At 38.7% G+C, this 14,756-nt stretch overlaps 1 protein-coding gene across 4 annotated transcripts in view; it reads left to right on the forward strand.

Annotated features, from left to right (window-relative positions):
• Positions 1-14,756, forward strand: part of LOC146821271 (uncharacterized) — an 838,501-nt gene that overhangs the window by 376,867 nt on the left and 446,878 nt on the right. The window lies entirely within an intron of this gene.

A 14,756-nucleotide genomic window follows, 5' to 3' on the forward strand; every position in this document is an offset into this window, starting at 1 on the left:
CTGATATCCTACAATCTCTTCAATAGTGTCCTTTTTCTTTTTGTTTGCAATCTCAACATGATCTTGATATTTTTTTTTCTCATTTTCAAATTCACTACAGATATTCTCATATCTTCGTTTTCGACCCACTACACGCTTTTCATATACAGGATATTCACCTATATTGGGAGCATACAGTCTCCTTAACCAATTATACTCTCCTACACAATTTCCATCTGCACTAATCTTTCCCTCATCAAAATCAATCAAATGCAATCCAGACAAAGTTCCGACTCGGGACAAAGCCACATATGCCATTCCCTTTTTAAATACAGTACTTCCAGTGTTTACCAAAGCACTGTCTACACTTAAACTTTGAGATTTATGAATAGTCACCGTATACGCCAAAGAAAGAGGAAACTGTTTTCTACGAACATACAAATCTTTAACAAGCAAAAAACTAACAGAACAAGCAATTTGTTTTACTTCAGCAATCTGATCAAATTTGATTTTCAAAAATTCAATTCCATCTTTTTTGATAAGAAACAATCAACAATTTTTACCATTGCTCCATTTACTAAACCTTTTTCCACATCCAAATTACGCCGTAAAATAACCCGACAGTTTACACATAAATATAAATTCTTTTATAAACCAGCAGTTTTAGATATAGATTTTTGCAAAGAATCCAATTTTGTTCTTAATTTTTCCGTCAAAATATTAGTAATTCCTTCAGGCTCTATCTTATCAATGGCTTCCATTTTTATTATTTGTTCAATTTCAAGCTTTAAAAGTTCTTCATTGAATGTAGAACACTCTTGCAGTGTTGGCATTAGGCAGATTATAGATTTATTTCCTGCAATTTTATTGTATATTTTTTCAGGAACTATATTTTCATTTGGAAACAAGTTTGTAAGTAGCCGACTTTGCAAAGCTTGTTTTCCATGTTCTGTCAATACTCCAATTCTTATATCTTGAAAAATGGTTCCATAATCTTCATCACTTGCCTGTCGCATATTTTTTATAAGTTCTTTGTATTCAAAATATGACCAAATGTTAACATGTCCAACACTTCCCAAAGACTTTCTAGTGTCTTCATGCACAAACGTTTTAAATACTGGTTGACCTTTTACAGGAGTAAGTTGCAGTAGATCACCAAAAACTATCACATGTTTTCCTCCAAATAAGACCTCGTACTCCGTTTTTAAAAATTGCTGCATTCTTAAATGCACAAAGGCAAGCATTAAGTTTGAGACCATGCTCACCTCATCAATAATCAGAAGTTTCATTTTCTTTAGCACTCTTGAAACTTCATAACAAGCTTCTCCAGATAGCTTGTGATATTCCAATTTATTTTCATGCTCTACAGGTAGCATTAGTAAACAATGTAATGTAATTCCTTTAATGTTGTGTGCTGCCAACCCAGTTGGAGCAGTTACAACACAACACAAGACAAATGTGAGTCAGTTGTTTTCTGTAGGTAACTGGTCAAAACTTTAAGAAACCTTTTCCTGTGCCAGCTTGACCCCTGACATACATATGGATAGGTTGAAATGATGTGCATTCTTTTATTTCATGAAGAAAACCATGGTCGATCTGTTGTTTCACTTGCTGATATATATCTTTCTGTTCAATATTCAGTTGTTCTTCCTAGTTTCCTAAGTCCATAATGTCTTCTTGAGCTTGATGCATTGCTGTTTCCACGTCAGTCATAGCAATTGTTGCTTCATTTTCAAGAATTGGTTGTCCTAGTGAATCTTGACTCAGTGAAGCAGAACTTTGACTGTCTTGAACTGTCTCTAGCAATCTCAGCTGTAATAGTAGCTTCTTGATCAATTTCTTCATTCAACATTTTGAGATAATTTGCAAAAACGGTGCATTCAATGCTATCTTTACATGCATTGAAAGAATCTTCATAGCACTGAAAATATTCAAGTAATTCCAGTTCCGTACGCCAAGGCTTGAAGAGTTGCAAAAGTGCTAAATAGTAAAATTCTCTTATCAGGAGTATCACAACTCCATTTTCTGTGATTAATCAGATTTCCTTTACCATGTTTCACCAAACATCCTTCTGAACCAATCACTGCATATTTTTCTTCATTTATGTTCTCTGTAGTATTTCTCTTAAAACTGTAATGTTGCAGCACTTCATAGAGACACATGTTCTCAAGGGGAGGACTTCTATTTGGATAGTATGTATCCAACATGTTTGTTTTAACAATTTCTCTGCTTTCCAGTTCATTTAATGCTAAATATTCGATTTCTTGAATAGATTTAGGTACTCGATTTCGCGGTGCAGCAAGACCTAGACTAACCCAAATAATTACTCTTGACTTTGAATATAAACTTGCAGAGGACAACCGATCTGAGCATTCGTACGCTCCAATCTCTCGATGGGACAGCATCTTCAAACTAAAGCTGTTCAATTTCTTAGTAAGACTCTTCTCTTGGGAAATTCCTTCCTACATTTTTTTGAACTCCGTCTTTTCTGAGTTTGTTATGTATGATGTTGCATACCGAGCAACAGCAATGGAATTATCCTCAACATATTGGATATCCATATTAGCATTCCACATTGAGAGAATAACTGGATTATAATCATTAATATACTTTGATTCTTCACTTCTTTTCAAATTGTAAGTATTTTTGGGAGATTTTCTAGTGATGGTATGTCTCACTGCTGACATGAAACTGTTTACTCTGCCTTTGGATATTACTGGACGTGGAAATACAAAACGACATTTGGTATAAAACATTTCCTTCGACTTGTATTTCCGTTGACAATATTTGCCACATAGATGAGTTTGAAACTATAACACTTGTTGCCTTAAGGTGTTTTCTTCCCTTGTTTTTGGTATAGTACATGTAACATAATCTTCAATAAAAGATAAAAGTCTAATCCGAATCGGTTCCAAATTTGGGTGCATCCTTGATCCATAAAAGCATATGTATATGAGGAGCACCTCTAGCTTGATACTCCTTTCTCCAAAAGAAATCAATTACTTCTCCAAGAGGAGGATTCTTTTTATTGCAGATAAGACCTCATAGCTTCAAACCTATGATTGAAATATCTGCATACATTTACAGGATCCAAAGAACACAATTCTCCAGGAGTCTTGAATTCAATGTTTTTAATATTTGAATTTACTTCTCGAACAAATTGAAGTAAATATTCCCATGCGTATTCAGCACAGATTAGGGTAACAAACCATGTAGGAGTGCCTACGTTACTTAGCATGCATTTAAGTTCTCCATGATGACGATACCAATACTCATTATTACCACGCTGACATGCCATCAAATTAATCAGTTGAGATTCTAAAAGATCATCTCTCTGATGTACTTTTTCCATAAATTCCTTTGCAGAAACATTTTGAAGATGTACTCATGTTTTTAATATGTGGTTGACAGCATATGAAAGTCCAGACAAGTCTCTCTCAAACAAAAGATGAAATATATATGGGATACATTGTCAATCTTGGATCTTCTGCCTACAATCTTGTTGTCCTATATTCTGATGCAGGAATCTGTACTGATCGTTCATCATATAGTCCAACTTTTCCAGTTGGAAACAGCTGGGGAAAATGAGCTTCCAAACTTTTTTCCCCATACACTCATGGGAGTTCCCTTTGCTTTCTTCATTTGGAATAATTCAATAGTATTCCCCATCACGTCTGTTGAATGTAAAGGATGTACACTATAATGTTCATACATTTCTTCAGTTTTGGACATCTCCACTTTCTCAATTTGACCACTTGATATTTCACTATCATCTCCTAAAAGTATTTCTTCTTCTTCCACATACACATTTTTGTAGTAATCATTGTTTTTTTTATAAGATACAATGTTGCCTTTTGCACTTTCCTGACATCCACTAATTCCTGCCAGATTTTCTTACTCTTAGTAGGAACACCATTAACTAGAATAATTAGTGGTTCACTTTCTTCTTTCTCTACACCAATAGTTTCAATATTTTTCTTTAAATCTAGAGCTAAACATACAACTTTTCCTTTTAATCCTCTGTAAATCTGTGGGAGGCAATTTACCTGTTTTAGGCTCCATACAAACAATAGCCTGAAATGGGTGCACAGATTGAATCAGAATAGACTCATACGTGTTTAAATCTATCAGTTCTGGAGGAATAGCTACCAACTCCAATTATTATGGACAGCTCTAGCATGCATTTTATTATCCTCTAATTTGTTATAACAATATTTACAAATACACTGATCAGTACCCAAATCAAAGCAATCCTCTACCAACAAATAAGTTGCACATTCCTTCCACTTATCATTATTTTCTCTTTCACTTTTTAAATACAGATCAACATTCCTAGTCTGATTTTTTTATAGTGAGTTCGTCGACAACAAATACAAGTATAATTTGGCCTTTCACACGAAATTACCTTAAACTTTGTAATTTCTTCATCAAACTTCTCTGTACTACTATTTTCCATATTTTCTTCAACACCTACTTCTTTCAATGTCTCTCTTGGTCTACTCTACAAAGTAACAAAACTCTATTTCATCACTAACTTTTTTTACATCGGATACTGACCCATGCAAAAGAGCACTGTTTAAGTCATGTAAAAATATTGCTGGACTTTTTGTGTAATACAATCTTCTGACTAACTTCCGCATTTGAGAATGATGTACTGCTAACATTCTAAAAACACTTTGACATACTTTCTAGAAAGACAAGCCAGAGAATGACCTTACAAACCAGTATTTTTTCTCACTCTGCAAGGATCTAGTCCTTGCAACATGTTAATCTTTTGTTTAACACTTTTTTTTGCTATACTCTCGTACGAAATTCCATGAAATATCAATAGATTCCTGTTGTATACTGCATATACTACTACAATCCCAAGTATACACTGGGGCTTTAGTAGGTCTCCCTAGAACTTCATCAGCTATCACTTCATTTCTGGGAACCATCTTTTCTTTTTCAATTGGACAACCATTTTTAACCTCCTAAGAAAGACCAGAGGTATCAACTGCATGCAATAAAGTATTGGTTTGAAAATAGCTCTCTTCACTAAAAAAAGGCTCTGAACTTGAACTGTGTTTCCATTCACCCAAACAAATATCACAAAAGTTAGTTCTGTTAATTACTCTCTCCTTTTTACTTTTGGCCTTCATAAAATGTATTGGTTTATCTAATGATCGAATTCTGTTTAAAACTAAAATGAATAATTTCCTTTTTAAGTCAAAAGCCTTTTCAACAACAGTTTCAATATGTTTCTTCTTTTTATAAAATGCAGATTTTTTTTTTGTTTATATTTCTTCACATCTTTTAACAAATTAAAGACCACTCTATTGTAAAACATTATTTTCCTTATTTCATCAAATTGATTATTTCTCCTTTTACCATACATTGGTTTTTTAGAACGAAATTTCCCGTTAATTTCTCCTTTTTTCTTTTTATTCTTTGTTGTTGAGACATTCTTTCTACTTTCCACCTTATACACACTGTTTCTAGCCTTTGAAAGTTTTTAAATAAATTCTTTTGTTCTCTTACCGCAAGACTTTCTTTTTTCCCACATGTTGTTCATCCAATTCTTGCTGGTGTGTTTTCTTCAAAGAATAGTCCTTTTTTTGTTGTTTCCTCTTTTTTTTGCTTTTTAGTCAAGGTAAGTTTCTCTTGATGATGATGAACAATATCTGTTAAAAAAAAAAAAATAGGAAAATATATATATATATATATATATATATTCACTTAAAAAACCATAGGTTTCACACATGTTATAGTTAGCTGGACATTTCCCTCGTAAAAAACCAATGAAATTCCCCCGTTATAGTTAGTGCAGGCAACTATAACTCACGCGACCGCAATCCTCTGCTGATGACGTCAGATATTACATCACAGTATTTAGATACCTATTTACCCATGTCTTCTTCCATTAATCTTTAGCTATACATATATTACAAATATTTATTTTTCAGAAAGACACGTATGTAATCAGTGATGTAATATCTGAAGTCATCAGCAGAGAAATGCGGTCGCGTGAGTTATAGTTGACTGCACTAACTATAACGGGGGAATTTCATTGGTTTTTTACGAGGGAAATGTCCAGTTAACTATAACATGTGTGAAACCTATGGTTCTTTAAGTGAATTTGCAAGGTTTTTTAAATGCTAATTCCTAACTATAACGTATGTGAAACCTATGGTTTTTTAAGTGAATTTGTACAGTTTTTTAAATGCTAAGTTATGTATTTATTATTTTTTTTTTCAGGTTTTTCACCGTGCGCGCGCTGTGGGCACTCGTTAGGGCTTATAAAACATGACGATCATAGCGATGCTTGGTGGTGGGACAAAATTAACCATTTTACAGATAAGGGAAACGGACTCCTTCTCAACAACTTAAGAGTCTGCATCAGCACTTACATGTAGCTACAAAAATCTCCCAATAAACCCAAGGGCTCTTTTTAGAGCCACCCAATATCTTAACATATAACCTAAGTTAAAAATAAAAAAATCTTAAATATTTTTTATGGGAGTCACTCACCCAGCGCATTCACACCAGGGCCACGCTGGGAGCCACGCACCCCTTGTGTTCACACCAGGGAGCCGCGTTTGGAGCCGCGCACCCATTGCTTTCATACCAGGGGGCCATGTTGGGAGCCACGCACCCCTTGCACTCACACCAGGGGCTGTGTAGGGAGCTGCGCACCCCTCATGTTCACAACAGGGGGCCGCGCTGGGAACTGCGCACCTCTCGCATTCACACCAGGGGGCCATGCTGAGCGCCGTGCTAGGGTTGTAACTTCAAAATTTACGATAAAAACCGGCCCCTACCATTAATTTATATTCGCCCCGGGGCCTAACCATTTGGTTGGGGACTGTGGGGGAGCCCCAATGCCCCCACAGTTCCGCCGGCTCTCCACGTCCTGCATGAGCCGGCATTGCTTTTCCACATGGGGAGCTGCTGACATGCAGCTCCCAGTGGCAAAGCAATTTTGCTTTGCTTCATTGAAGCGAGAGCAGGTTTCCCTGCTCTCGCTTCAATGAAGCAAACCAGTTTGCAATGATAGAGCGGGAGCCGCGCGGCTCCTGCCCGGTCATTGCAAACAGCAGTGTCCCGGGGGTGGGTACCCAGGGACACTGCAGGAGCCGGGTCTGGGGGGTGGCGGTCCCCAGGGCCATCAAGGGCTCTTGGAAGAGGGCCGCATGGCCCCCCTCCCAACTTTGGCAAAGCCCCGGGGAGGTGGTGGTTCCCGGGGCTTGGGGGTCCATTACGGACCCCCTGTTTAAATACTTAGTCCCCTGGGGAGGTGGCGGTCCCCAGGGCAAGTGGGGGGGCTCGAGCCCCCCCCACAGGTTATTTAAAAAAAAATAGAAAACTAGCCCCGGGGGATGTCAGTCCCCGGGGCTGCGAGAGACTCCCTGGGCCCCCGCAATTACAATATTACACGCCCCCGGGACTATAAAATAACGAAGCACGGGAGGCCGCGCTTTTTAAAATTTTTTTATTTTCATTCGAAATTCGCGCTGGGTGCATGAATTTCACCATTTAAAAAAAATGCTTTTTTTGGCCCTGGTAGTCCTTGTGGGACCCCTTGGGCAGGCCTAGGGGGTCAGGGTGTTTCTACCCTGCCCACTTTTCTTCTTTCTCACCTTTGTTTCCCTGTTATGGCTGCCAACACTTCCTGGTTTGGAGTGTTGACAGCCAATTAGAATAAAGCTCGTGGTCGGGAGGGTGCCCGGATTCACCGCGTGGATCCGCAGATCCTCCACGCCTCTAAATATCAAAACTTTAATTTTTTTATTTTTCTCAGCAACTACTGAACGGATTTACACCATTTAACAAAAAAAGGGCTCTTTCTGAACTAAGGGCTACCTTTTTGCCAAATTTTGTGTAATTCTGTTCAGCAGTTAGGGCTGTAGCCGTATCTAAAGTTTCCTATGGAAAATAACATGAAGAAAACACGTTTTGGGACTCCCCTTTTTTCTCGACTCCCCCCGCTTACCACCCCTCTAGTTATGCAAATTCTGTGAAGATTCGTCAACCGGCGCCAAAGTTATTGGGAAAAGAAAAAACGGTTTTCTTGTGGAAACTAGGTCCTAACTATAACTATCTACTGGTGACCGCCAGTAGATAATGTGTGTGTGTGTGTATGTATATCCTGCACTCCGGAAGCCGCAGCGTGGCTTTTTGGATATATATATCAACATTATTAACTCTCCTTTAGGCTTTGAACTTTGCCGATTTTCCTTTTCATTGCGGAGGTTATGGTTAGATGTCCATCTAGACGATTTATTTACCTTCAATGCCTATGAAATGAAGTATGTCTGCTCAGTGGACTGGATATGATCAGATAGGGGCATTATGGGAATGGTGGTCCTGCTGACTGTCAAATGCTGAGTACGGGCTGCATTCAAGCCTCCTAATACACATTGCATGGCATATTGTCAGCAAGGCAGTTGCGCTATTGCCATGTAACTTGGCATGTAATAGATATCCTTTTTTTCTTTATAAGCGGGATTTCCAGTAAAACTCCCAATGGTTTCCACGCCAATTAAAGGGTCAGCCGCATCAAATTTTATCTCAACACACCACAGTCACACAATACAGTTAGTGTTTTAGAGTGATACATTAAAATTGTTCGGCGCAATGTTCTATGATCAAGTCACAAAATTAGTATGTTGTCTCAAATTCATTTTTAGAGATAAATCGTAGATACAATGGTCAAATGTTTATATTACCGGTAGAATGTGGGTGTCCGTTGACGCATTATGCTGACGAAGGGTGTAAATTATTACACTATGCATAATGCATTTTTTGATTATCAACTTTTTTAAACCGTTTTTGTGACCACCTGCGCTACTAAATGCATTTCACGTGAAAGTACCTGCATGCACATTTGCAATGTATGTATCTTTTTTAAATTTGTAAGTAAAAGATGTTGTCTATGATTTTGACATGGTATAAAAGTTTTAGAAAATATGACCCTTACCAGATTGAGGAAGGCTCCTGTGACAGCCAAAATGCATCAGGAAGGCTGCTGTAACAGCCAAAACGCATCTGTGTTGCCGGGTCAGAGGAGATTCCATGCAATAAAATGCCTTTGAACTCCGCTTTCTTCGTGTGCGTGCTCTCCCTCGTGGAGCAGGGTTTTCTTTGGATAATTTTCAGTGCTGGCGGTTGGCACTGTCCACGCGCCACCAGTTGTCTTTGGGCTTCTCAGTTGACCGCAGTTGGGAGTAAGGAGCATGGTAGTGCTAAGCTGGTTAGCCCCCAGGAAGTCCGCTGCAAAGAGGAATAATGGATGACAGCAGTGCGAGAGGCGGAGATCCTGACGCGGGGAGGTCTTACGGCATTCAGCGCTGGGTCCTTGCTTTCCACTGGCCCGAAATGCCTCACGCTTTGGACCGGCGGATACCTGGTGACTGGGCACCGTTTCAGTGACACTACAATGGTGAGGTTTGCTTGGCATATGGTTTTTTTACCAGGTTTCTCCCCCGACCCAGCACAGTGTCTAAAATGCATGGATAGCTTGTGGTATTAACATCTGGAGATTGACATTTGCAGCACTAGGATGTTGCATTTCACATCCTTGTACTAAAGGGAATCCAGTTTTGAGCCAGTAGCTGGATGACGTTGGCGAAGCAGTGACAACATTATTATCTCTCCGTTAGGCTTTGAACTTTGCCGATTTTCCTCTTCGTTGTGAAGGTTACTGTTAGATGTCAAACTAGACGGTTTATTTACCTTCAATGCCAATGGAATGAAGTATGTTCGCTCAGAGGAGTGGATGTGATCAAATAGGGGCAATATGGGAATGGTAGTCCCGCTGACTGTCAAATACGGAGTACGAGGTGCATTCAAGCCTCATAATACACATTGTATGGCATATTGTATCAGCAAGGCAGTTGCACTATTGGCATGTAACTTGGCATGTAATAGATATCCTTTTTTTCTTTTTAAGCGGGATTTCCAGTAAAACTCCCAATGGTCTCCACACCAATTAAAGGGTCAGCCTCATGAAATGTTATCTCCTCAACACACCACAGTCACACAATAGACGTTGTGTGTTGGTATTACATTAAAATGCATCAGGAAGGCTGCTGTGACAGCCAAAAAGAGTCTATCTGTGTTGCCGGGTCAGAGGCAATTCCATGCAATAAAATGCCTTTGAACTCCACATTCTTCGTGCGTGCTCTTTTCCTCGTGGAGCAGGGCTTTCTTTGGCTATCCATAAATGTGATGTCACTGACCATGTCATGAATGATGTGATGTCATCAGCAGTGGATTGCGGTCGCGCGAGTTATAGCTAGCTGAACTAACTAGAACGGGGGAATGTCAATGGTTTTGTAAGAGTGAAATGTCCAGCTAACTAGAACGTGTGTGAAATCTATGGTTTTTTCAGTGAATTTGCAAGGTTTTTTAAATGCTAGTTCCCAACTATAACGTGTGTGAAACCTATGTTTTTTTTAAGTGAATTTGCAAGGTTTTTTAAATGCTAATTTCTAACTATAACGTATGTATTATATTTTTTATATATTTATTTTACAATAAAATACCTAAGTATATAGTTATAGATTGACTGTATCCTGTAATATGGAATGGCTCAGCTCTTTTTTTTTTTTTTGAATTTGGATAAAGTTGAACAGCATAGTTAATATCTTCTATAAACTTATAAACAGTTTAAAATGTGTTTTTTTTTTTTTTTTTTTTTAAGGGTTTTTCACGTTATTTTTTTTTGGGACCTTAGGGGTCTTTCATGGCCCCCCTGAGAAGGCCTAGGGGGTCAGGGACTCTCTACCCTGCCCCCTTTTCACGTTCTCCACTTGTGTTTTTAGCTCTCTTCTGCCTCTAAAACTCAAAATGGTGGCTGGGGGTGCGCGCACCGTGCGCGCACCCCGCGATTTTTTGAAAAAAAATAAAATATTTTTTTCACCCTTTGGGGTCCTTCAGGGACCCCCTGACAAAGGCTAGGGGGTCAGGAACTCTCTACCCTGCCCCCTGTTCACATTCTCCACCTTTCTTTTTCACTGTCACACACAAAATGGCGTCCGACACTTCCTGATTTCGACCGATTGGAATGTTGACTGACATCTAACCGCCAATCAGAATTACGCTCGCGGACATTTGGTGCGTGCCCCGTGCGAGCACCGTGCGCGCATATAGATATTTATGTACTTTTAACAGCAATTTTCTCTGGAACTACGGAACAGACTGACACCATATATGCAAAAGGCACATGCCTGACCTGAGGACTACCTCTTTGCCAAATTTCAAGTAATTCTGTTCAGCCGTTCGGGCTGTACCTTCGACTAAAGGTCCTATCGGAAAATACATGGGGAAAATGCGTTTTGGGACCCCCCTTTTTTCTCAGCCCCCGCTTGACTAATCACCCCGAGACTTTCAGGGTAGGAGCTGAGCGGAGCGCCCCATTAGTTTTGAAAATTTCACGAACATAAGTCAACCGGTGCCAAAGTTATCCAAAATAGAATTTTCAGATTTCCCATGGGAACTCGGTCCTAGCTATAACTATCTACTGGCGACCGCCAGTAGATAATATATATATATATGTATATATATGTATATGTATGTATATGTGTGTGTGTATATATATATATATATATATATATATTTATATATATTCATGTATATAAATGCATATGCATAGATATATGTGCATATGTGTGCGGGTAGAGAGGTAGAGGGGTAGAGAGTAGAGGATGAGTAAAAGAGACAGGTAGAGCGTAGAGGATGAGTAATAGAGAGTAGAGGGAGTAGCGGAGAGTAGTAGCGAGTGAGTAGTTGAGAGTGAGTAGTTTAATTTAAAAGGAACACCATGAGGGGGTTCATTTTGCCATAGAAATTATGATTAGTGCTGAAAAAAGTAAAATTAGGGCACATTTTGAGTGACTTCTCAAATACTCTTCTATTTCATTAAAAAACTTCTGACATGCAGACTGAAACATGCACTTTCAAAACAAGCAGCAAACTTCCCTGGTGAGCAGTAGCTTTACTACAGTGATCTAATAAGCAACTAAAGTGCTAACATTCCGGATGTATTGCAAATGTGTGACACATCTGAATGCCTTCTTGATGAAATCAAAGTAAAAACCTGCAAGTATTCCTTCTGAGGAGACTGTAGAATGAGGAAATTAGGAAACTTCATAAAAAATAAGTCTCCCAAGATGGCCACCAGAGACAAAAGAGCCCAAATGTAGCACAAATATCACCCAGATATAGCCCAAGTATAGCCCAATGACAGAATGTCCCAGAGTGTTCTAAAGAACAACTAGAGCGCTAACAGTCTTACTTATGACAAAAGTATGGCACACCTGAAGCCGTCTTGATTGGAATAAAGTGGTAACACTTAAAACATATATTTTGCAAAGGTACAAAATGAGGGGGTTCATTTTGCCATAGAAATTGTGATTAGTGCTTCAGAAAGAAAAATTAGGGAACATTTTTGACTTCTCAAATCCTCTTCTATTTCATTTAAAAATTCTGACATGCAGACGGAAACATGCACTTTGAATACCAGCAGCAGACTTCCCTGGCGAGCAGTAGCTTTAGCACAGTGATCTAATGAGCAACTAGAGTGCTACCATTCAGAATTTATGGCAAATGTGTGACACATCTGAATACCTTCTTGATGGATCCAAAGTAAACCAGCATTGAAAATGCAAGATGTCTCGCCCTCGTTTAAGTTAAAGCAATTCTGTTTGCAATTAGGTGGCTTTTTAGCTTTGCTTGTATGTGTTTTTCAACTTTCATGTACAGAACATGCATATGTATGCATATATGTATGCATGCATTTATATTTATATAGGTATGCAGTCGCCAGTAGGTAGTTATAGTCAGGACCTATTTTCCATAGGAAATCCGCAACATTCTATTTGGAATAATGTTGGTGCCGATTGACGAATCTTCGCGAAATTTTACAAACTTTTGGCCAGGTCCGGTCCGGTCCGATCCTGAAAATTTCACGGTGATTCGGCAAGCGGGGGCTGAGAAAAAAGGGTGGTCCCAAAATGCATTTTCCCCATGCATTTTCCCATAGGACCTGTTGACGCAGCTACAGCCCGAACTGCTGAACGGAATTACACCAAATTTGGCAAAGAGGTAGTCCTCAGTTCAGACTCGTGCCTTTTGCTTAAATGGTGTAAAACCGTTCAGTAGTTCCTGAGAAAATTAGAGTTAAAAAGATAGATATATCTGGGCGGAGCCTAACCACACATCTCATCGTGAAATCTGATTGGCTGTCAGTACTTCATCCAAGAAGTGTTGGCAGCCATCTTGGGACCAATATACATGATAGCACCTCATTAAAAAGCATTGCAGTTAATAGAAGGTTTTAAGACTTTAGTTCCATTATAAATCATTTGCTGATGGTACCAAACTCATTTTAGGAATTGTGGTGTGTTCTAAGGTGATTTTACCATGTGAAAAAGCCTTCTGCTGTGATATCATGAATCATGTTTGATAGAAAACTATTTTCTCATGCTTTTCCCACATAGGTGTGGAAGGTGATCTATAAGCTAAACTGAGAGCATATTGTCTGTAAATTCACATTATCTTTCTCAGTCATGTGAGAATGAAGTCTGACATTCTCAGTAAAACATGTACATCCCACAAGGGCAGAGATTGTCAGTTGATTCCTTTGTGTTCTACTGCAGCTTCCCAGAGTGTTCTAAAGAACAACTAGAGCGCTAACAGTCCTACTTATGACAAACGTATTGCACACCTGAAGCCATCTTGATTGGAATAAAGTGGTAACTCTTAAAACATTTAATTTAAAACGAACAAAATGAGGGGGTTCATTTTGCCATAGAAAGTATGATTAGTGCTGCAGAAAGAAAAATTAGGGCACATTTTGAATGACTCGTCAAATCCTCTTCTATTTCATTAAAAAATTCTGACATGCAGACTGAAACATGCACTTTCAATACCAGCAGCAGACTTCCCTGGTGAGCAGTAGCTTTACTACAGTGATCTTATAAGCAACTAGAGTGCTAACATTCTGAATTTATGGCAAATGTGTGACACATCTGAATGCCTTCTTGATGGAATCAAAGTAAAAAACTGAAAGTATTTCCTACTGAGGAGACTGCAGTAAATAAGGAAATTAGGAAACTTCATAACAAATAAATCTCCCAAGATGGCCACCAGAGACAAAAGAGCCCAAATGTAGCTCAAATATCACCCAGATGTAGCCCAATGACAGAAGTGTGCAAAACACTTATTTTTTGTGTATTTGCAGTTTTATATAGTGCAGACTTGTCAGGTATTGGAGTGCTTTACACGAGCATTGGTTACATCACACAAGATCAAATTCATTTTGGTTGTAATCATGGGGAGATTAAGTGATTTGAGCAGAATCACAGAATGTTGAGCTGAAGCAGAAACTCCAACCTGGTTCCCCAGCTGCAAAGTCTGCAGCTCTGGAAGTAACAGCACATCCTCTCCCCTAGGTGCAACATTTAATCAAGTGGTCAACTGGATAAAAAAACTAAGATTACAAATAATTTAAAAGTTCTTTGTCGCTATTTGAAAACTCAGAAAATATGTCCTCATTTTAGTTTTTTAGAGCACTAACCATAATTTTGATACAAATAAGACCCTCTCATATATGTAATTTCTAAAGGAAATACTCTAGGTATTACAGTTTTGATTACATCAAGATGACGTCCGGCGTTCCACACTTTTGTAATAAATATAGAATTTTAGTAATCTAGTTGTTCATTGGGATACTGTTGAGAGGCAGAGTCCAGGGGCACAGACTCTGAAAATTGAAGGCAGGTAGGAGAGTGCAG

The sequence above is a fragment of the Triturus cristatus genome, chromosome 6, assembly GCF_964204655.1.
Source record: "Triturus cristatus chromosome 6, aTriCri1.1, whole genome shotgun sequence".
NCBI classification, from domain to species: Eukaryota; Metazoa; Chordata; class Amphibia; order Caudata; family Salamandridae; genus Triturus; species Triturus cristatus.